This window comes from Pinus tabuliformis, chromosome 5_2, assembly GCF_031772625.1.
Source record: "Pinus tabuliformis cultivar Carrire ecotype Pingquan chromosome 5_2, CPIR1, whole genome shotgun sequence".
Taxonomy (NCBI): Eukaryota; Viridiplantae; Streptophyta; class Pinopsida; order Pinales; family Pinaceae; genus Pinus; species Pinus tabuliformis.
Window position 1 is genome coordinate 163985604 of NC_142306.1, and position 24032 is coordinate 164009635.

The 24032-nt window shown below is 35.5% G+C and overlaps 1 pseudogene; it reads left to right on the forward strand.

The window, feature by feature from the left end:
• The window catches only part of LOC149158058 (PI-PLC X domain-containing protein At5g67130-like), a 42222-nt pseudogene extending 20558 nt beyond the window's left edge, over positions 1 to 21664 (forward strand).
• Positions 21665 to 24032: the final 2368 nt, after the last annotated feature.

Consider the following 24032-nt stretch of genomic DNA (forward strand, 5'->3'; position numbering starts at 1 on the left):
TTAGAGTTTGCATGATTCCATATTTAGAAAGTTTAGTTCTTATATACATGGTTGGGTCCTTGTAATGTGAATTAAGAAGAGAGAATAACAACAACTTGGTGGATGTATGTGAGAGAATAATTAATGAATAAAACTTTTTTATTCAAGCAGAAGCTTGTGTACTTATTTGTCTTGTGTTTGCATGTTTATCTCTACCTCTAAATAACAAGGGGTATCAAAGTAAGGTTTAGCAAGATTTCAAATAACAAAATGAGTTAAGAAGGTCATGAGCTACTTCCACTAAGAACCTTGGCTATTGTGAGTAGCCCGCAAATTGAAGTTTGCATCCATTGGTCCATAAGTCACTACAACAAATCCCTATCATTAGTGTCCCTTTTTGCTTCTTTTTTTGTGTCCGGAGTCCATTTTTGGTGTTATTTGCATCCATTTATCAAATATGGTTCAAAACTTGATGCAAAATTTACACTGAGTTTTGTACCAAGTCTTACACCAAGTTTAGCACCAGGTATTGCATAGCTTTTGCACCAAGTTTTATGCCATTGAGTTTTGTGCCATCCTTTGCACCAAGTTTTGTTCCAAGTTTTGCATCAAGTTTGACACCTAATTTTGTTTCACCTATTTTTGCATCCTATATTGCATCCACTTTTTTTACATACACTTGCATCAACTTTTGCATCATCTTTTTCATCCCCTTTTGTATCCCTTCTTAAATCATTTTTTGCATCATTTTTTGCAACCCCTTTGTGTCAAGTTTTAAGTTGAGGTTTGTGTCTATTTTTGCATCTGCTTTTGTTGCATCCAATTTTGCATCTTGTTTTTCATCCATATTTGCATCTTCTTTTGCATGTATTAGTGTGTCCACTATTGCATCCAATTTTGTTGTGCCACAATTTGTGCCTAGTTTGGCACCTCCCTTTGCACCCACTTTTGCTTCTAATTTTTCATCCACATTTGCATTCTCATTTTCATCTAGGTTTTCATCAACTTTTACATCTATTTTTACATCCCTTTTTGTATCCATTTTTGCGTCAAGATTTGCATTAGGTTTTGTGTCTTATTTTACATCTACTTTTGTATCAACTTTTGTTGTATCTACTTCTACATTTAATTTTGCATTCACTTTTTCACGCATGTTTACGTCCACTATTGCATCCCTTTTTGCATCTTCACTTACATCAAAGTTTGTTTTTTTTTTCATCTATCATTACATCCACTTTTGTTGTGCCACAATTTGTGACATGTTTTTCGCTATTGTTGTACCCACGTTTGCTTCCAATTTTGCATCCATGTTCACACCCTCTTTTGCATCCAATATTTGCATCAAATATTATATCTCTTTTTGCATCCACTTTTGTGTCAGTTTTATGCATTGAGTTTTGTGTCTCATTTTGTATCTACTTTTTTCATCTACTTCCATTGCATCCATTTTTTTCATCCAATTTTTTTTCGCCTATTTCACCCATGTTTGCAACCACTTTTACATCCCTTTTTTCATATTGTTTTGCTTGCAAGTTTGCCTCTTTTTCTTGTGTCTATTGTTAATCCACTTTTGTTGTGCCATATCTTGCACCTATTGTTGTAACCCACATTTTCTTTCACTTTTTCATTCACATTTCCATCTGCTTTTGTGTCCAAGTTTGCATCGAATATTGCTTATTTTTTTTCATCCCCTATTGCATCCACTTTTACATAAAGTTTTGCATCTCATTTTGCATTTACTTTTGCATCCACTTTTGCATATAATTTTGTCTATTGCTTCCATGTTTGTGTCAATGTTTGCATCCCTTCTTGCATCTTATTTTTCATCCAAGTTTGTCTCCTTGTTGCATCCAAGTATGAGTCCATTTCTACATCTATTTTTGCATCCAAATTTGTTTCACCATAATTCAGGCCAAGTTTTACGCATACTATTGTACCCATGTTTGTTTCCACTTTTTCATTCGTGTTTGCATCCTATTTTGCGTCCAAGTTTGCATTGACTATTGCATATTATGTTGTAGCCACTTTTGTAACCCATTCTTCTAACAACATAAGAGGAATTGGAATTGTGAGTGACCACCTCACTGGGTGGAGTGATGGGGTATGTTGCAGGTGGCATTAGAAAATTTGGTTCAACACTTGGACTGGATGGGCTCTATCATGGAAAGCGATGGTAGGACTCCTATAAAGGGGTTCATTCTAATTTTAGAAAATTAACTAAACGAGTGTTTAGATGTTAAGATTCGGCCTGCAACTGATTGATTTCATGCATGATTAGCATGATTACCATTTGTTTGTGTAGCATGGTACTAATGCATGAATCCCAGTACTAGGTAGGAGCTCAACTATGAGTGTAACAACTGAACACGAGTATGATGGTGCCTTACTCATAGAATTTGATTTGTATTTCACATTATATGCAATGATGTTAATGCGTTGATTTGAAATTTTCACTTGCTATTTGGCATCTTGAAGGTTGGGAAGCCAATGGTTCTATCTTGGGATGTTGTCCTCTCTCTAATTTTTTTAAACAACCTATAGGGAAATGAGCTACCAGTAGTATACCAACACCATTGGTTAGGAGATGCAATATTGTATGCTTGGAACAATTATTTCCATGATGTTTAAGGGATATGGGGGAGGATACCTATGTGATGTGTATTATGCATATCCATGTTTGGTTTAGTAAATCATATGCATATGTATTATATATGTTGGTTGGGATGTGGAAATCCCATGGCACGTATGTTGTAGGAGGCCAAGAACATTATTTGAGGTTGATTGCTTCCTATATATTGATGTTATAGATTTCCTCAAATGCTTGCTCCTTGGTTAATGCCTTCCTTGTTTAAGGAAAGGGAGGGGGAAAACATAGTGAATTCTTGCTTGTGTACATAGGTGTAAAGTGTGGCACCATGATTTGGGTGACTATATATATATATATATATATATATATATATATATATATATATATATATATATATAGATATCCATTGATTATGAAACTATCTATATATGTATAATATACTACTCAAATGGGAAATGTCTAAGTTGTAAAGTGACATGCATATGATTGTATGATGTTGTAGCCTAGATAGCATGGCTTATTTCTATTTAAATAAAAGTATATGTACATCAATGTATTGATTTGGTGGGGAAGTCCCCTTACCATATTCTTACATGGAAAACAACCTCAATAGAGGTTTACTTTTCTTTATGGTGATTGAGGTTTTCTTTATGAACGTTTGTCTTTGTGGTCAATGCCTTGTTCAAGCAATAGGTGTAACATATGAAAATGGTTAGTTGAAGCCTATAAAGGTTGGCATCTTGTTATGAGATATAACATCCATGTTAAATACTTGAACTAAGATGAGTTCAAAAGCAAAGGTTTTTTGTAGACCTTGTAGATAAAGGGTTTATAGCTTTTCTAGAGAAAGAGGTTGTAATATTAGGATTATCTTGAATTTCTAGGAGTCCTTGTTGTTTCATAATCCTTTTTCAATAAATGCTTATTTTTTCTATATGAATTATTATTCTAGTATAATGGATGAAGCACTCGAAGAATGTGGCTGAGATGATGAGACATGGTTGAAGATGTCGATCATATTACTATTATGAAAGCCAAATTTATGGGATGCATAACTATCATTGGCATTACATAAAGAGGTTGAATATTCATGCTACTTTAGTTGCATGTGGAGGAAGCTGACTTCTTGACGAGTGGTGATAGTCTCAATAAAGAGACTGAATAAAATGAACAAGTGTGATGTTCATTTTAAATTTTGAAGGATTATTTTATCAAGTACTGATAGGGTTGCCAATAAAGAGGCTGATAATAATCAATGTTGATAATTTCGGGTAAAAGTATGAAATTTATTCTAGTAAAGACACAATTATGCATGAAATGATATTGATGTATTAAAGGGTTTCTAATTAATACCTTAAGATTCCAGACTCCCTAATTAATAACTTTGGTATAAGGGATGCATTTAAACAGTTGTTTTGGGTCTCAGTACAGAGACTAGATGAATAGAATGGTGTTAATTTTGGCATGATATCTAGTTTCCAATTATAACTAAACTTTGATAAAGAAACTGGAATCTTCTCACAGCATGGTTACTAATGAGTTGATACGTGCATGAGCATGTATAAATTATGGTCTTAGAGAAAAAATTACGTTGAAATATTTTTGTCCTAGATTTTGAGACATGTGACTTATATGTGAATTAAGACATGTGTTTAGTTGAAGAGAATCGTTCTTGGTACAATAGTACAAGAAAATTGGTATAATTTTTTATATATAATAATGCATTAACAACTTAGTTTATGTGGCAACACATAGCAACACTCACTGGCAGCGAAAATAAACATGTATTGTGGTATGGTACAATAGAGTATGGACCAAGTCCATCAAGTACAAGAAAGAGGGGCATTCCTCCAAAGGAATAAAACCATTAGGAATTTGGAGTTTGAGCTCAAAGACCTAGAAGATGAGCTAAGGATCTGCAGGGCCAAATTTAGAAATCTCACTAGGAAACAATGAGAACTGGATGAATGGAATGCTAAGATGCAAAATAAATTGCAAGGGAGGACATACCAAGTTGAATCCTCTAAAAGGAAAAATGGCTCTAGTAGTAAGAGGTTTCATGAGGCTGAAAAGGAGAAGAAGATAATCTCATGTTGGTGTTGTTGAGAAGAGAATATGAAAAAGAATTGTCCCCATGGGAAGAAAAGAATGAAATTAGCCCCCGCGAACCACATGGACATGAATCAACAATGCAGGTTATCGAGAAGTAAGAGGGAGAATTCCCTCAAGCTCCTTGACATACATATATATGTAGGTGTTTAAAATATTTTGTGTGAACTTGTGGGAAATGCAAGACTTCATGTTTGTTTTGAGCCTTGTGAATAAGTATTGAACCAAATTTAGTAGATGAATATGCATGTGTATATGCATACCTGTGCGCACTATATAATGGATTGAAGTGATTTGAATACTGAAATCAAGGGGATAAAATTTAATTTTGAAGATTTTTTCTTTTTTCTTTTTTGTTTTTTTTGTTTTTTGTTTTTTGTTTTTTGTTTTTTGTTTTTTGTTTTTTGTTTTTTGTTTTTGCTTTTTGTTTTTTTGTTTTTTGTTTTTTTGTTTTTTGTTTTTTGTTTTTTGTTTTTTTGTTTTTTTTGTTTTCTTTTGTTTTTTTGTTTGTTTGTTTGTGTTTGTGTGTTTTTTTTTTTAATATGTTAACGCCTATAAGTGGTACCTTTAATTTATCGCTTTTATGACTGACATCATTTTAATTTGAGGTTTTCACATGACCATGTTGTTGTGTGCATGTTTCCTCTATGATTGAAATCATGGATTTATTCTTTTGTGGCATTACCTCTCATTTTTCCTCTTATTTTTCCTATTGATATGATGACATGCCTTTGATTTACATGCTCAGTCCTTAGGTCCTGAGTCAAATTGATTGAAGGTGGAAAGCAGGCCACGAAGCTTCTCAAAAAAAAATTTGAAGAGAGCTGCATGTAAGGGACATGAATAATAATTAGTTGAACACATTCTAGGTAATGAGGAACTTAGATCTAGGCAGATGGGCTAGAAAAAGAGACAATGTTGAAACATATTGGAGAGTTAGTCTTGGACACAATAATGGACATGAGTGAAAGTAGAAGTAGCTAGAAGTTACTGCATATCAACAATGTGAAAAGCAAGAAGGAAGAAATTAGAGAAGATAATTCCATTAACTAATGCATGCTTTGTAATGTACAAGGAGTTATTTGAACCCTAGTTTTTTTTACATAAGTCAATGTATGTTACACTTATGACTGATTGAACAACAACATGATGGCCAAGTGGCTTGTTAGTCCATGGGAAATGACGGAAAATGGAATGGTAGCCATGATAATGGCATAAGGGAATTTCTCTGACCTTAACTTGATATACATATAAATATGTGATATGCCCATGATCATGCCAATTTTTGTATGCAAATATGAGAATTCCATTTTGTCTCACAAGGTTTTATGAGCATATTTTCTAGTGGAAGGGGGGCTATTTAAACTTATGTAATGCATATGTGGATGCCATAAAAAGGTTCTTGGTTAATGATAAAGAAAGAGGGAATGTTGAAAGATATAACAACAAAATGAAAGTAGTGTGATTTGTGACATGCAGATAAAGGCACTAGAGGCAATGTTGTTTTTTGTCTATGGATGGAGACAGTGTGGTCTATGTAATGTCAATGTTGTTGTTACATATTGTATGTTGTTATCTGTGTAGTGTATGTGTCAATGTGTTGTACATGTGTATCTATTGTGTTGTATCATGTGTATGTGTGTGTTGTGGTACCTTGTATATATGTGCATGTGTTGTGTAATGTTTTGGGGTAGGCAGGTATGGGACTGTTTGGGCCCTTGTGTTGTGTAATGTGTATGGAAATGTTTGGACCCTTGTGGTGCCTAATTTGTATGGAACAGGAAGATATGGGATTTCTTGGGCCTAAAAAGGTGTGAAATACACCTATATACTTGTCGACATAAGGCTACCTGGATTGGTAGTGCCCATATTTGCTAATTTGTGATCAGGTAGATATACATCCACCATTGGCTTCTTTCTAGTTAGCAACTGATACAGTGAGTGTACATGATCAAAGAGAAGAGAAGGAATTGGGTGCTTGTCGGTTGAAAATCAATGTAATTTGTCAAAGAGAAGAGAAGGAATTGGGTGCTTGTCAGATGGAAATTGATCCAGTGTATGTACATGGTCAAAGAGAAGAGAAGGCAATGGGTGCTTGTTGGGTTGGAAACCGATCCAATGTGTATACATTATCGATGTGAAGAGAAGGCACTAGATGATTACCAGGTTGGCCACCAATCTAGTGTGTGTATGGGAAAAAAAAAGGCTATTGGATGCTTTCTGGGTTGGAAACTGATCCAATGTGTGTAAAGCAAGAAACAAAAAGAACAACCCAAGTTGGAATGAACACCTCCAAAGCATCAAAATAATCCAAAGGGCCTTTAGTAAAATGGATGAATTATGACTTAATGTCTATCATACTTTTAGTTGACAGTTAAGCTATAACTGGATGATTATCATATATTGGTTGAAGAAAATGCATAAACCATTGTAAATGTTGTAAAGAGTTGAGTCTATAAAGCTCCATGAAATAGTATGTTTGTTTTTCAAGTATGTTCATCTTATATGTGTCATTGAACATCAAGGAGGGTGTTCCCCTAAGGGAGAGGGGTTTGTAACACCCCAATTTCATATTGTCATGTATGTAATGTAAATACTTTTATAAATTAAAAGGTTGAGAGAGGGACATCAATTCCATTGCTTGAGGTAGGAGATTTATTGAGGGAATTGTTGTTTTAAATATTAGTCCTTGCTGAGCTAGGAGGTTTTAAATGGGGTTGATTGTGTCATAAATTAATTGGAAGAGAAAGGATAGAGGTAGGTGTCCTTTGGCTCCCATAACAAGTAAGAATAAGACAAAACATGAAGGCAACATGGGCTGCACAGTACACGGAGAGGGCTTTGGGGAAATTATTGAAGGATGGATACATGCACTCTTAAGGGGGATTGAAAAAAAAATAGACACAGAATTAGAATACACAGAGGCAGAAAAACCTATTTGCATGAAAAATCTATAGCAAAGGCAGATACATTGGCATTAGAAATGGTAGTTGGGGCAGAGAAAGTAGCATATCAAGTTGTGTTACTATGTGTTGAGGCAAGCGGTAAACGAGCTAAAGAGCCCTATGGAAACTTGTTGGGTATAAGCATTAGAAAAGAGTAGTGGCTTGCCTTGAGGATGAAGGTAGGGTAGCCTGATGGTGCTTTGGTTGAGTTGTTCATTTGTTGAAGGTTTCCCTCTTAAATCACTCCACCTCAAGATTTGGAATATGGATCAGAGATGACAATTTAAGTAATAGTGGTTGTAGCTTTCTACAGTTGGGTGGAGAGTTAAAGTGCCACTCTCAGTTGGAAAACTTCTATTTCGTTAAGATAAATACTCATATTCTTCTTACTCACAAATAAACGTATGTACATCATGGTTGAAATTATGTTATGAGTGCATTAGACATGCCTACGATTACCATTATGTAGCATGGACTAATGTGTTGTGTTATTGCTTGGAGCTAGGATAGTGCATGAGAGTGATAGTTAAGCATAGAGTTATTAGTATGAGCACTTTCTCTCTTATTGCAGAATGCTGGCTATGTGGATTGCATATTTTCATTTCATTGTTGCGTTACAATGTAGCAATATGGATGATTTCCTCTTTTTCTTGTATTAACCCACATGTGGGCCTTCTCTAAGCCCGAGTAATGTAGACTTTGATGTTGGGTCAACATATTATTTTTATTCAGATATCAGAGCAAAAATATATATTATGAATTGTGTAAGGCACAACCTCATTAGCTAGATTGACTCAAATTTATATCCCACACTTCACACATGATTTCATCCTTTCTATGAACCTCACAGGGGTAAGAGACATATCTATTGCTATGTTTCTGCTCATGATGTGAGAGAATGTTTATGCACATGCATGTGTGCATATGATAACTGAGTGGCTGCAACACACGTTGGGTAGCAATGCAATGTGAAGTGTGAGTATGGGAGGCTCTTCAGGAATCACCAAGAGGGTGGCTCACAACCATTGGTGTAGTTATGCCTGGGATTCCCTATCCCTAAAAAGGGAGTGTTCATAAGTCTTCCATCATATCCATCATATTCTTGTATATAAGCTTCATGCTTGAAGTAGAACTCAAACGGAGGAGTCTTTATTTCCTTAAGGAATGTCAATCTTCATGTCGTCCTTTTTGCACCATGTGCTTCGTGGTGGCTATTATAAGTTTGCAACGCCTAGTTGGTCCTTGAGTGATACCTGCAGATTTCTAGGCCAAGATATATCTGATCTCAAGAAGACGTAAAGGACCCAAGGGACTATGAAACCTTAAGAGACAGAATTGATAAGTCTCTAGTATAAATGGGAAAGTCCTCTATCAATGTTTTATGATAAAGACAATGTGAATTGAGAGAGGGAAGCTCTGGAAAAATCTCAGGAGGGGTAGCACCAGTGGGTTCCTTAGTAAATATTAATGGCCATGGTAGGTTTTTGGCACAAGTGTAAGCATTTAAATAACCACCACAATTGAGCCATGTTAGAATTCCTTTGAGAACAATGCATAGTGCAAGAAGGGAGCGAGCACTGGATTCAAGATTGGGCATATTGCTCCTAATTTGGTTGGACCTCTCTAACTAATCCATAACAGAGTTCTGAAATTAGAATCTTTCTTGAAGATCAAGGATTAAGCTCAAACTTATATCTTTAACTGGAGAAACCTTGTCCAAAGGGTCTGAAGAGAGCCCCATTGTGGAAGCCATGGATTCGATACGGAGATTTCACTATATCGTAGTTGCGCGAATAGATGGGTGACGTGGCCCAAAAAATACATCTCGAAAACTTGTGAATAGCAACAAGAAGGGAGTGGTTGGGTTGACTAGGAATTGATCTATCTAGTCTTACAATGTAGAGGTGGAGAACACTCTCATTGGCTGGAAGTTTAGTCTTGAAGGAGTAAAGTAATGCATGTAAATGAGCAAGTGGGATGAGTTGGGTATTTCTATGTTGGCAAGGAACATGGGCCCAATAGTCTTGCTATTGGCTAAAGGGTGGTCACATCTGACAGACCATCCTAGTGAATTGACCCCAAAGTAATATAAGAGCACATGCAAATGAAAAAATCGAGATGGAAATACAATAGGCGAGGTTGGCAGTCAAGTTAGATCAGAGGACCAATGAAAATGGTTCTAGGTGGACCTAATATATACGTAAGCCCGTAAGTGAGGCCCCAACAAGTTAATATCAATGAAGAGTGCTTTGAAGGGATAAAGATGACGTGGTGTTGAGACATAGTGGTCTCCCGTCATCTCGACTATTATTCCATTGGTGCAGTGCGGGCCACAAGACAGGTCAGTCTGAAGGAATTTTCCTAGATGGATAAAGTGAAGCATCTAAACAAATAGACAAGATGGAATAAGATAGAGCTTTTGTGAAACACATGAGCTTGGTGGCCTAGCCATTGGTGCAACAATGTGGGCCCACAGATGGGTCAATCTAGGATAACACATGCCACATAGTTCCAAGGGATTGTTAGATGTGCCAAGTGTTATGGCATGTTAGGATGTAAACTATGTTGCTCAATTGTTTTATGGCCATGGTTGGACATGAGCCTTGACTTGGTCAATTGTAACTTGTTAAGTGGGATAAGTTGAAATTGTAAATGAGTAGCCTAAGGTGAGTTATAGTCAAATGTTAGGTGAATAAGTCATAGTCTAGTTGTAGTAACCATAACATGGTCAAGCTATTGTATTCAAGGCAGGACTTGGTTGGGTTCCCAAGTCCAAAAAAAGTAAGGGTAGTTGTGAGGGCATGATAGCTAAGGAGTGTCAGGACATGCCAAGGAATGAAAAGGCATGCTAACACATGCTAGACATTTTCAATGCTTTTTGAGGAGTGTTAGGGAGTTCCATGGCATAATAAGGAAGAACTAGGTCAAAATGCATGTAAATGAACAAATAAGAGTGTGTGCCAATGAGTGTCAATGAATTCCATGTGTCTCAAGGACAAAGTGTATTAGGAGAAGGTCAGAATAGGATTTGTATGAGGGAAGCCTATGGTTACAATAAGGGGTTTGTCAAAGCAATTTCAGACAAAGGGAGACTTTGGGTTGGGCACAACACTATTTTTCCAATGACTTGGTTGCGTTCCCAAGTCACAAAAAAATTAAGGCTATCTATGAGGGCATGACATCTAGAGAGAGACAAGGTGTGACAAAGAATGCCAGAAAGTACTAACACATGCTAGATAGTTCCAAGGAATGTTAGGCATTCCAATACAAGACAACTGCTAAGGCATGGCAAGATGTGCCAAGTGCCAAGGTGTGGCGTGAAGACATGCTAGGGACTGTTAGGGCCAAGTGGCAGCCAGGGAAACACAAGGGAACACTAGTTTCAGATGCATGTAAATGAAGTATCACAAGTTCTAGGTGTGCTAAGGAGGGAATGGAAAGCTATGCTATGTAGTGCCAAGGCATGTTAGAGCGTTAGGGAAGCATACCAAGATGTTCCAAGCACCAAGGTGTGCCAATGCATGCTAAAGAGTGTTAGGGAGTACCAAGTAATTGGTCAAACAATTGTAGTTGAGGCAGGACTTGGTTGGGTTCCCAAGTCTAAAAAAACGTAAGGGTAGTTGTGAGGGCATGATAGCTAAGGAGTGTCAAGGCATGCCAAGGAATGAAAAGGCATGCTAACACATGGCGTAAAGTGTTAATGCATGTTGAGGAGTGTTAGGGAGTGCCAACAGAAGGCAAGGGAGAACTAGGTCAAAATTATTAGAAATTGATGAATAAGAGTGTGTGCCAAGGAGTGTTAGTGAATTCCAGGTGTCCCAAGGATGAAGTGTTTTAAAAGAAGTTCATAATAGAACTTAAAAGAGGGAATCCTATGGCTGTGAAAAGGCGCGGAAAAAATAATTTCAGAGAAAGGGAGACTTTAGGTTGGATGCAACATTATTTTTCTAATGACTTGATTGGGTTTCCAAGTTGAAAAAAAGCTAAGGCTATCTATGAGGGCATGACAACCAGGGAGTGGCAAGGCATTCCAGGGAATTGAAGGTTCCCAAGTCGTGGAAAAATGTAAGGCTAGTTCTAAGGGCATGAGTTCCAGGGCATGCTTGGGAATGCTAACATGTGCCAGATAGTGTGAAGGCATGTCAAACATGCTAAGATGTGTCAAGTGCTAAGGCATGCCAAGATATGCAAGGGTGTGACAATTTGTGCCAGGGACTATTAAGGCAAGAAAAGGGAGAAAGAAGTTAAAATACAAGGAAATGAATTCATAAGAGGTTAATAAGTCATCAATTTACCTTTTCCGAGGGGCATGCTAGGCACACCAACATTAGGTGCCAATAGGTGCCAAGTGACAAGTTTTAGTGCATTCTAAGTGCCAAACCTTCGTATGTTTCTTCTCATTTACTTTCCAAAAATTTATCTCAAATAACTTTAATATTAAACCATGCCAAAGCATACCAAGTCATCTCAATCCATGCCATACATGCTAAGACGTGCCAAGCACCAACACATGCCAAGTGTCAATGTGTGTTAGGGAGTGTTATGCATGCTATGAAGTGGCATGGCATGTTGAAGAGTGCTAAGGTGTGCTAGAGAGTGCCAATACATGCTGAGGAGTGTTAGGGAGTACTAGGACAACATAAGTGAGCACTAGGTCAAAATTCATGGAAGTTAATGAATATGAGGGTGTGCAAAGGAGTGTCAATAAGTGTTAGTTATCATGCCAATGATGGAGTGACAAGGTATGTTAAGCACTAGTACGACATGTGAGAGAATATCAAGGCAGGTCAAGAAGTGCTAGAGTGTGATAGGTAGTTCTAGGGTGTGCTAACATGCGCCAAAGAGTGTCAAGGCATTCCAAGACATGTCAGGTGCTAAGGAAAGCTAGGATGTGCAGGGTGCCATGGTATGCCAATATGTGTTAAGGAGTGTCAAAGCAACAAAAGGAAGAACCAAGCTAAAATGCAAGGAAATAAACACATAAGAGGGTTAAAAATTCGAGACTTTATGTTTCTCAAAAGCGGCATGCTAGGCACACTAATAATAGGTTCTAATATATGTAGAAATTCTGCAAATTCTCTACAAATCTCGCTTTGAGACTTCTGTATAAAATATGATTGTAGATTAACCCGATAATGCAATATAACCAAAGAAAAATAATATAATCTATGTCTACTATCAATGTGATTTGTGGAAGCTTAAATATAGAGCAAGATCGAGCTAAACATATATAGCTAGAAGAAGAAGAATTAATGCACATGAAACACAAAAAATACTCAGGGGAAAGCCTCAGCTAAAAACCCCACTATCTGTATTATCATACAAGGTGGAAATACATCAGAATTATACAAAGCCTTAGCTCTCATAGCTAGCCAGCTCTCAGTACAATCCTCCTGGATGCTCACAGGCAATCAAAGCTTCTCACAAGCCTTCTCCTCTGCCCTCCAAGCTCCTATTTCCTTGCACAATTCCTTTGGGATGATCTTCTTCACCCAGTGGAACAATGCTCTCACACACTGCTCTAACACAATGTCAGAACTGTGCAATCCTCAAGGAACCTTACCTTGACTGCATGCATGAGTTTCCTTTATAGGAAAACACATGCAACTGATAGTACATTGTCCTTGACATTTAGCTCAACTGGGTCTTTCTCAAAATAGACATGCATGAGTTTCTGATGAGGGAATCTTCAGTTATCTAGAGTACACTAGTTGAGTGCATGCATGCATCAACTGACTGATAACTCACAATTAGCTCCTCAAATAGTTTGGAACTAATTTAACTAGAGTTAACTCAATAAACTGAGCTAATTAATTACAACTCAATTATAATTCAATCTTATCTCCTTAATTAAGGGATAATCTCCTTAATTTAAGGAATAACTATTGCATGAATTTAGAAATACTTCTAGCTTGAATTTCTCCAACTAATTAATCCATAATGAATTAATTAATTATTTCCAAGCATCTGGTGAGAGTAAATTCGATTTTAATTCAAGGAAAAATTAAAATTGGAATATCTGGATTCTATTTTTATCATTTCTTGTTGCTATTTTCAACAATACATGCCAAGTTCTAATGTATATCAATTCATGCCAAGGTGTTCCAGGGCATGTCAACACATGCTAGGAGAGTGCTACGATATGCTAGGGCATGCCAACATGTGCTTGGGCGTCCTAGCCATAACAAGATTTTATAGGTACAAAGATGTTCCAAGACATGCGAGGTGCCAAGGAATGTTAATGTGTGCCAAAGCATGTTAAGGTGCACCAAGAGTGTTGAGGAGTTCTAGGTCTCTCTCATTAATTGAATTGAGAGAGATTTATTATGTATTAAATAATATATTTCCTACACACACTAGTGGACCTTTATCTAAAGGGAATTTGCTAGATGATAAACCAAATAGATATGAATCATGTGTTGACTCGCAGGAAAATTATATTCTCATTACCTGAGGGAAATGATACACACTAATTACTTCTTAACAAATTCACTGACTCTAACCACTTTGGCCTTGGACACATAATGAAAAATACTCCACAACAATGGTCTTAAATCATTATCTTTTGAAAAAACATATAGTAACAGGGACATAACTTCATCAAAAACTCATTAGAATGATCAATAATGACAAACATTTTTTGACCGTCACCAAAAGTAACAAAAAAGAGAATCGGTGAGGGTCAATAAAAAATCGTCACTAGAAGTGTCACCAAAGAGAGAATTAGTGATGGGCCTTTAACGACCCTCACCAAAAGTGCAATTGAAAATGGTTTTGGTGACAAACCTTAAAGGACCATCACTATACACACTTACAATAACCTTTTTTTAAGGACCATCACCATATGTGACATTACTGATGAAGCTTAAAGGTCCGCCACAGGCATGACCCTCACCAATGACCTTTTTTGTTGTAGTGACACTTGCGTATCCTTCTTTAAAAAATTTAGATATACCTTCTTCTTTCATTGTTTATCTTGACCAATATCCTTCATTTAATCCATATGATATCCATGACCAGTCTTATGAGCCTCATGTGATCAAGCTTGATAGTACACCTCTTGTATCTAATCTTACACTAGTACAAAATGGCTAATTAGTTACTAAAAAAATGACTAAAATTTGCATATAAACGACTATTTTTCGATCAGTGACCAATAGTAGCTAATTTACAGTATCTTATAACGCGACCGACTTTTAGTCATTTTTTACTTAGTTATTAATTGGTTGTCTCAATTTTGTTGTCTAGTAGTCTATTTGGTCATTAATTTAGTCATTGAGTTGGTCACTAATGTGGTGATTAATTTAGTTATTTATTTGGTCATTAATTGCCACAATTAATGACCAAATATACAACAAAATATATTACTAAATAATCGCCCGATAAAACCAATTAATAACCAAAACAATATGACCAAGATGTTGGTCATGTTATAAGATACTGTAAATTAGCTACTAATAGTCATATATATGCAAATTTTATTCATTGTTCGAAACCAATTAATGACCAAAAAAATATGGCTAAATTTAGGTTATGTTATAAGAGACTGTAAATTAGCTACTAATAGTCGTATATATGCAAAATTTAGTCATAATTTGTAATCACAAATTTATCATTTGCAGTAGTTTTTTTTTTGGTAGTTTCATACTCATTATATAAATGACTACTTTAGTAGTTTATATTCATTTCATTTACTTTCATTAACAATCGTTATAAGCAACTAATTTAGTCATATATTCATTTTATTTGTGTTCATCATTAATAAACATAAATTACCAATTTAGTAGTTTTAGATTCATTTTATGTGTTTATTATTAATCAACATAAATTAATTAGTATGATTTTGCAACTAAATTAAAAAAATGTCATACAATGTACATGTTCATATAATATGAAAACGCAAAGTTACATATGTTAATTACAATACTAAGTAATATCAAATGCAACTGTAAATACTTTCAACCACATAAATTATATTATATAAAATGTCAAGTATTACAATATGAGTTTCCAACTTAATTTTGGTTGGAGTACAATTTACACATGAATATTGTTTCATCGCTTCAAAACATTATCATTATGTTGCCAAGGCATTGTAGGTGAATTCACCAACTCTAAAGATTTGACCATCAGTCTCTATGTGTGTGTCTTATGTGAGATATTGTCTTTACAGGTACACTAGAGCAACTCTCTTCTATGTCTATTTAATTTTCATTTTGTCGCTACAGTGTTATTGTTCTCCTCTTTCTTCAATCCCTGCTTCTTACCATTAATACTGAGTTCTTTTTCTGAAAGAAAAAAAGAAGATACAATTTAGAGTATAAGACATGAAGGTCAATGAACACTAGAATATAAACTAAAGTAGACTATAAAAGATTTATACGATATATACCTCAACATCAGTAATATTGTTAATGTCATTTTCTCCCATAAAATCAAGAAACTCAAACAAGTTTTTTTTAGTTGGGCAATAGTCATCGCTATGTGGCCAGACGACTTGTATAAACAAAGCAAATAAAATTTCACCATAGAATAAATTTTGTACTTACTGTGTTTTCAGTGTAGAACATTTGTTGATGAAATGTTATCTTCAACTAAAGTAACAAATGAAAATAGACACACGCATTTCTGTCCCAATATTTCGAATTCCCATGCTTATGGTACACTGCATTTTTTATTTTATCCAACATAATCAAACATAGCAGAGCTAGCAATTTATACTAAGAATTTCTCATGCTCCACTTTTGTAGTTGTATTGTTTTCTATAGTTATCTTTAAGAAGTAGTAACACTCCAACCATAAAATTAGTCAACAGAAATCTAATGGGTGGAGCAAAGTGTTGCTAGCACAAGATTACAACAAGAAACTAAAAAAAAATAAGACAAGACTTTGAAAATTGTGATACTAACTGGGAATATAGCTTCAATATACTAACTTTCAATTGTCAGCATACTATTCCAGGGTAAAAAGAATCCAATTCCCAAAAGCCAACAAATTATGTATCCCCCTTGTTTTCCCTGTAAATAATTGAGCAAGATTACCACATGCAATTTCCATTTAGAATATCTGAAATGATTCTATAAATATTCAAAGCAAACTTAACCTGTATTTGGGTTGGAGAGTTATGTAATTCATCATGTCCAAAATCATTGCTTATTGTCATCACTCCTTTTTTTAATGATCAAACAACATGGCTATATTTGATCAGAAAATTTTATAATTTAAAGCTAAATTCCTTCCACTTTATGACATTCAAACAAATTGAAATCTATTTCTTTTAACAAGTCACTGTTGTAATATACTACTAAAAATAAAGCTATCAATGAAGTTATTAGTGGTGGAATACTAATAAATCACAAATAAAGGCAAGAAATAACACAATATGTCTTAGGCATGACAATTCTTTATCCTCTTGGTTGGAAATATTACTTCATGAAAACAACATATTTGACAAAGAGAACTTTTCTAAAACTAACCAATGCCAGTGTATCCAACAACATTGACATTTCTATTAGCATGCCCTCAAAACGTGTGGAAGTATCAAACAAGTGTAGTGCGCTTCCCTCTACACATTCCTCTTTCTTCATGTGTCTTCATAGGAAGCCCTCAAATTCAATACTCCTACAAGTATTGCTACAAAGTTCTATCTCTAAAGGCACTAAGATTTCAAATAGATGAATGTATTGTATCTTGGTTCTAGATGATAGACACGGTGATGGAAGCATCAGCTAATCCTAAACTCAATTATATGTCTCTATGAAATAGCATTACGGAATTTATTTCTAAAAAGATTTAGGTCCAACTCAACAAGGACAAACAAACAAGGTTTGACTTAAAATCAAGCAAGACTTAAGAGTTAATTCAAGAAATTTGGTCAAAATAAAATAACTTGGACAAAACTTTTGTTTTTTAACTGTCAAGTTTTACCTGATTCTTGCCCAAGCCCAAGTCAAATCCTCAGAGAGTTCTACTCAAGTATGAGTTAGACCCTAAATTATGTCCAAGTTAAGCTTGGACTCCATCTGATCTGCTCAGATTTAGATCCTAGATGATTCATACTAGCCAAGTTAACTCAGCTGAATTTGGTAACTATGGCTACAAGTATCTTCACTATCATTTGCACCAAATGTTGCAAAGGAAACGCCATAAGGCATAAATTGAGGAACAATCACGACATGGGAATGGGAAAATCTAAATGAAATGCAGAGATGTAGCAGAAATGAAATTGATTTAGGGTGCCTCACGCATTTTTTTTATTAATTATTGAATTAATATTGCATATAAATCGCATAAAATTCAACCAACTTATAATTCAGGGCTCGGATATCTAAGTTTGACTTTGGGTCATTCTATATGTTGAAATCTGGATAAAATGATTATCAAAGCAAACTAATGACATTGACTGTGGAGGATATGATTCATAATCCAGTCCGTCCTCTACCCGTAAGGGGATTTTCCTTCATGGCATCATCTCTGTGTCAACTGTCATCAAGAAGAAGGGAATTGGGAGATGATGAGATTGAACTGCAGCATCAGAAGGATGAGTTAGAGACCATTTATGTGTCTCAAACATGCTTGACATGGGAGGCATTGCATTGGCAATTCCATAAAATTCAATAACTGGCAGCCTCCAATTTAGAACCTTCTCCATGATATGATAGCTCAGTAGAGCAATTTCTACTGTAGATATTTATAGAGAACGAGCCCTATGATCAGGGACTCAAAAGCCAAGTCTATGCCAGATGCCAGTACCAATTGCCTAAGCTGCTTCAAGTTCCTGCTGTCAAGGGTAATTAGCATCAATCAAATATTTTATCCTATTATATTCTCAATAATTTGGGCACCCATATTCTTTCTTGCAATATCAGATCAAATCCTAATGTCTAATATATGTCTAAGACAAAAAAATTCTAAAAAGGTTAAAAACTTAAACATTGTTAAATTCAATCTCTCATAATTCTCTCTAGAACTGTAGGATGCCATTGATACATGTAAAAGAAAGAAAACTTTAAGATTTAAAACAGAACCCAAGAAGGTCCTTCAGAATTGAAAGAAACAATAGAATAGTATGATGAGTCACCAAAGGTAATTTTTTCCCTCTATAAACCGAACAATCATAAAATACATTTAAGATTATATGCCTAAGCCTGTCCCACTCAAATACAATATTTAACCTAGTCCTATTCAAATCAAATTGAAGTTTGATCATGACACATTTACCAGTTCTTAACAGGAAATCTTTCCTATCAGCTCATTGCTTACTATAGGAATATCACTTACAATTTCAAGCTTGATAGTCTTTCCATCCTGCTCCACTATTCAAATTTTCTGAAGAAAACATGAATTCATGAATGATACTTCATTCATGCCCACTCCACACTTAAAATGTTACCTTTAAGTAGATAGCCTGCCAAATAAAGACTTTTTAAAACTAGGACTAACCACCTTGTACTGAATATTGCGACCAGAATTTTAAGACAAAAAATTCAAAATATTTGATACAACGGACAAGCCATCAAGATCCCTTACAAAATCAACTCCTATCATACTGATGTAGCTCTCTAGATATGAATTATCTTACGAGACAAAAAGAAAGTTAATTATCATTGCCATATCAAGAGATATACCACTTCTCCTTAAAAAAGTGATCTTTAAGTAAATAGCTTCTGCCAAGAAAGTAAAATTTTAATGACCAGCTGGAAGAAGGCCCCCACATCGAGTCAAAAAATATAAGACAGTGTAATAAAACAATATAATGGACAGGCATACAATAGAGCTCATAAAACCAAATTCATTGTATTTGAAAAGAAAAATACTAAAACATATTTCAGTCCTAATAAATAAGAAGTAGGAACTTTATAAACACACAATTGGCTAAACCCAGATCATTTGCATTATACCCAAGACTTTGCTCACATGCAAATAATATTTCAGAACTATATTCCAGGCAAAACCCACGAGACTTGGTTGGTCACTGACACCACTAAGCATGAGTTCTGAGAATAAACATGGATTGAACAACATACCTGTGTTGTGATTACTATGATCAATGCTGCAACAAAGCTTATATTTTTCTTATAGACAACTTTGATGACATTGATGGCCCCAACAGAGAATGCATCTCCACCACCAAAAGACACACCAGCTTTGGCGAACTTTGTTATAAGAACATTCTCTTTCATATTGAAAGGACTAGGTTTAGAGAAGCAACCCTATGATCAGGGAATCAGAAGCCAAGTCTATGCCAGATGTCGGTACCAATTGCCTAAGCTGCTTCAAGTTCCTATTGTCAAGGGAGTTCCTGTTATCAAGGATAATTAGCATCAATCAAGTATTTTATCCCATTATATTCTCAATACTTTTGGCTTGTGCCCATATTCTTTCTTGCTATATCAGATCAAATCCTAAGAGCAGAAGAAGTTGCTATGACCTGGATCAGCCGGCTGTCCGGCGACAAGTCTGGCAACACTAACTAGTTGTCTTGCAGGCTTTGGGGTTCCTCAAAACCCTTGTCTCTTTAGAGAGCATGATCGGTTCCAGGCACTCAAACACACTTGCTTCATGGTTGAGCAATTGTAATTCCTTCATAATTACAAAAAGGGAAATGTTCTATCCCTATAAATAAAATATCCAAACTTTCCACCAGGAGAAACCTGAGAAGGGTGGCGAAGCTCTGTTGTTGTCTTGTGTCTCTAGGCCAAACCAGGCCATATTCTACATAATCATGGAGGTTTACAAAGTAGAAGGATTGACGAAAATTCTTTTGGCTTAGTCATTTTTATGAGGAGTCCCTAGTCAAGAGCAGCATTCGACTAGGAATCTTCTTGCCGACATAATTTTTTTGCATATTAACAAATTTCGATGGATAGTGTATTGTTGATACCATTTGAAGGAAACAAAAATATCATAATGCTTTTCCCTTACAAGTTCAATATTTTAACCTACAAAATTATAACAAAAATGGTAAATTTATTCGATCTGATCACTTCTTGAAACTCATAGGCACATACATGTCAAAGATGCGTCCATCTTACCTAAACAGAGAAATCTGTACTAGATTGGATGTCCACCACATATATGTTGGTTGTACTGGATATTTGTGCAGCAGACTTGCCCAGCCATAACCTAAAACTTGCATGAATACTTTACCATCACTACCTTCAATTGACCCAAACTTAAGTCTGAAAAAACTTGAAAACAAAAGAAGAAAGTATGATTAAAATTTGTTGGTTGAAAGAATTGGATTGGTTATAAATACCTTACATGAGCTACGCAAAAATAAGAACATTCATGACCTGAGGATAAGGTCAATAAACACTTTTCTATGTAGTTGTACCCACTTAACTAATAAGAAATTAGCTTCTGGAAGATCAACTCCAGGCTAGTTAGAAGGATTGGGCGTGAAAGGTCTTACTTTACTAAGAAGGGCTTAGATAAGTTGTTCAAAGGTCTTTCTTGAGCTCAAATAAAGACTTAGGTGTAGTTACTTGAGCTCATGTAAAGTACAGTTTCAGGTTCTATTGTTTTGAAAAGAAGCAGTACTCCAATATTGCAAATAATGAGGTCATATTCAAAGGATCTTTCACACTCAAGGAAAAACTATGCCCAAATAATTGACTACAAATGATATCCACATTTTTTCTTTGTGTAAGTGAAATTCAAATCATTCCAAGCAAAACCCACGAGACTTGGTTGGTCATTGACACCACTGAGCACAAGCTTTGAGAATAAACAGGGAATGAACAACATACCTGTGTTGTGATTACTATGATCAATGTTGCAACAAAGTTGATATTTTTCTTATACAAAGCTTTGATGAAATTGATGGCCCTAATAGAGAAGGCATCTCCACCACCAAAAGACACGCCAACGTTGGCGAAGACTGTTATGAGAACATGCTCTTTCATATTGAAAGGACCAGGGTTCAGAGAATGAGCCCTATGATCAGGGCCTCAGAAGCCAAGTCTATGCCAGATGCCGGTACCAATTGCCTAAGCTGCTTCAAGTTCCTGCTGTCAAGGGAGTTCCTACTGAAAAAGACTAAAACATATTTCAGTCCTAATCTCACACTGATGTCATATTTGGTCAAGATTATGGTAGCATAGACTATATGAATCTCACATTGATGTCATATTGAGAGAAGGTAAAACCAAACAATGTGTGTGCAATTTACTAAGTTGTGAAGATATCTATGCTAGGTTAGTGGAATGGGCAAAGGGAAACAAAATGGGAAGTAGGAATGGAACAATAAATTAGCCTAGAGGGTTTCAGGGAATCAAAATGAAACCCCTTCTTGTCTCTCAGCATATATTATACATATAAATTTGATTGGTAATGTACAATTTTGGTGTAGCAAGAAATGGGCTACCTTTTAGGTGATAAGAAAACTCTTTCAAAATATATTGTAGATACAAATCGATTACTAATCTACTAATAAAATGTCTAAAAGGAAATAGAACTGAGAACAAGAGCTAAACTAGAAGCAACTCTCCTGGTCAAGCTTCTGGTATCTAAACTACATAACTTTTACATTGATGTCATAGGAATATGTTATTGATGTCATAGGAATACGTTTATAAAGAGGGCCTCTACATATTCAAATGAAGTGCAATAAAAAATTTTAAGTTAAGAAAAACAATCTAGATTTTACTAGATTATTACCTCTGAGATCGGGCATTTCTCATATTTAACTAATATAATCCATGTCTCTAATAAATAAAATAAAAACAATGAAAATCTAACTTATTGTATTGAGAAGTTGAATCATAGATGGTCTCCATTTTACGGTCACTCCTCATTCTGCCTAATGACATGAATTTTCCAGTTCAATATTTTAACCTACAGAACTATAACAAAAATGGTAAATTTATTCGATCTGATCACTTCTTGAAACTCATAGACACATACATGTCAAAGATGCGTCCATCTTACCTAAACAAAGAAACCTGTACTAGATTGGATGTCCACCACATATATGCTGGTTGTACTAGATATTTGCGCAATAGACCTGCCCACCCATAACCTAAAACCTGCATGAATACTCTACCATCACTGTCGTTAATTGACCCAAACTTAAGTTTGAAAACACTTGAAAACAAAAGAAGAAAGTATGATTAAAGTTTGCTAGTTGAAAGAATTGGGTTGGTTATAACTACCTTACATGAGCTACGCACAAATAAGACCTTTCATGACCTGAGGATAAGGTCAAGAACCACTTTTCTATATAGCTGTACCCACCTAACTACTCAGAAATTAGGTTCTGGAAGATCAACTCTGGGCTAGTTAGAAGGATTGGACGTGAAAGGTATTACTTTATTAACAAGCGCTTAGATAAGTTGTTCAAAGGTCTTTCTTGAGCTCAGATAAAGACTTATGTGTAGTTACTTGAGCTCATGTAAAGTACAGTTTCAGGTTCTATTGTTTTGAAAAGAAGCAGTACTCCAATCTTGCAAATAATGAGGTCATATTCATAGGATCTTTCACATTGAAGGAAAAACTGTGCCCAAATAATTGACTGCAGATGATATCCACATTTTTTCTTTGTGCAAGTGAAATTCAAATCATTCTAGGAAAAACCCACGGGACTTGGTTGGTCATTGACACCACTAAGAACAAGCTCTGAGAATAAACAGGGAATGAACAACATACCTGTGTTGTGATTACTATGATCAATAATGCAACAAAGCTGATAATTTTCTTATAGAAAGATTTGATGAAATTTATGGCCCCGAAAGAGAAGGCATCTCCACCACCAAAAGGCACACCAACATTGGCGAAGACTTTTATGAGAACATGCTCTTTCATATTCAAAGGACCAGGGTTCAGAGAATGAGCCCTATGATCAGGGACTCAGAAGCCAAGTCTATGCCAGATGCCAGTACCAATTGCCTAAGCTTCTTCAAGTTCCTGATGTCAAGGGAGTTCCTGCTGAAAAAAGACTAAAACATATTTCAGTCCTAATCTCACATTGATGTCATATTTGGTCAAGATTATGGTCACTAGACTATATGAATCTCACATTGATGTCATATTGAGAGAAGGTAAAACCAAACAATGTGTGTGCAATTTACTAAGTTGTGAAGATATCTATGCTAGGTTAGTGGAATGGGAAAAGGGAAACAGAATGAGAAGTAGGAATGGAACAATAAATTGGCCTAGAGGGATTCAGGGAATCAAAATGAAACCCCTTCTTGTCTCTCAGCATATATTATACATATAAATTTGATTGGTAATGTACAATTTTGGTGTAGCAAGAAATGGGCTACCTTTTAGGTGATAAGAAAACTCTTTCAAAATATATTATAGATACAAATCGATTACTAATCTACTAATGAAATGTCTAAAAGCAAATAGAACTGAGAACAAGAGCTAAACTAGAAGCAACTCTCCTGGTGAGGCTTCTGGTATCTAAA